General features: G+C 48.6%; 1 non-coding gene across 1 annotated transcript; it reads left to right on the forward strand.

The window, feature by feature from the left end:
• The first annotated feature begins 954 nt into the window (after window positions 1-954).
• On the forward strand, window positions 955-1,027 carry TRNAM-CAU. The gene has a single exon. It is a non-coding gene; the product is annotated as a tRNA-Met (tRNA).
• Window positions 1,028-1,431: the final 404 nt, after the last annotated feature.

Here is a 1,431-nt window from a genome sequence, read left to right on the forward strand (position 1 = left end):
TGATTCAGGGTCCGGGTTAACGGCCGGGGAGGGTTGGTAGGGGATCTCCGTGAGGGTGATGAAGAGATCCTGGCTGTCGGAGAAATCAGCGCTGTAAGCGCTGTTGACTGCCTCGTCCTCCTCATCTCCTTCCTCATCTTCCCCGTCCGCGAACATCTCCGAGGAACCAGCCATCGACACTATCCCATCGTCAGAGTCCACACACACTGGTGGGGCAGTGGTGGCAGACCCACTGAGAATGGCATGCAGTGCCTCGTAGAAGCGGCATGTCTGGGGCTGGGATCTGGAGTGTCTGTTTGCCGCTTTGATTTTTTGGTAGCCTTGTCTCAGGTCCTTGATTTTCACGCGGCACTGCATTGTATCCCGGCTGTATCCTCTGTCTGCCATGGCTTTGGAGACCTTCTCGTAGGTCTTTGCATTCTGTATTTTGGAGCGCAGCTCCAAAAGCACAGACTCATTGCCCCACACAGCGATCAGATCCAAGACTTCCCGGTCAGTCCATGCTGGGGCCCTCTTTCTATTCTGAGATTGCATGGACTCCTCTGCTGGAGAGCTCTGCATCGCTGCCAGTGCTGCTGAGCTCGCCCCGATGTCCAAACAGGAAATGAGATTCAAACTGGCCAGACAGGAAAAGGAATTAAAATTTTCACGGGGCTTTTCCTGTGTGGCTGGTCAGAGCATCCAAGCTCAGACTGCTGTCCAGAGCGTCAACAGAGTGGTGCACTGTGGGATAGCTCCCGGAGCTATTACCGTCAAATTCCATCCACACCTAGCCTAATTCGACATGGCCATGTCGAATTTAGCGCTACTCCCCTCGTCGGGGAGGAGTACAGAAATCGAACTAAAGAGACCTCTATGTCGAACTAAATAGCTTCGTTGTGTGGACGGGTGCAGGGTTAATTCGAATTAACGCTGCTAAATTTGACATAAACTCCTAGTGTAGACCAGGCCCAAGCCTTCTTAGTGCAGTTGGCAGCGTGTCAATCTCATAATCTGAAGGTCCTGAGTTCAAGCCTCAGAGAAGGCAATTGTTTCTGCTTCAGATTTTCTAAAGGAAATCAGAGAAAAGGAACTAAAGGAGAGTGTCAAATATCAGAGGGGTAGTTGTGTTAGTCTGGATCTGTAAAAGCAACAAAGAGTCCTGTAGCACCTTATAGACTAACAGACATTTTGGAGCATGAGCTTTCGTGGGTGAATACCCATGCATCTGACGAAGTGGGTATTCACCCACGAAAGCTCATGCTCCAAAACGTCTGTTAGTCTATAAGGTGCCATAGGACTCTTTGTTGCTTTTAGAGGAAAGTGGTTTCTAGACACTCTAACACATACACAAACTTTTCTAAGGAATCAATTTTTCCTTCTCTATGGAGTTTGTATTCTCCATAGAGCAAAATAAAACAAAAAAAATGCAAGTCCAAGCCTAATACAGTA

The sequence above is a fragment of the Mauremys reevesii genome, unplaced genomic scaffold, assembly GCF_016161935.1.
Source record: "Mauremys reevesii isolate NIE-2019 unplaced genomic scaffold, ASM1616193v1 Contig2, whole genome shotgun sequence".
NCBI lineage: Eukaryota > Metazoa > Chordata > Testudines > Geoemydidae > Mauremys > Mauremys reevesii.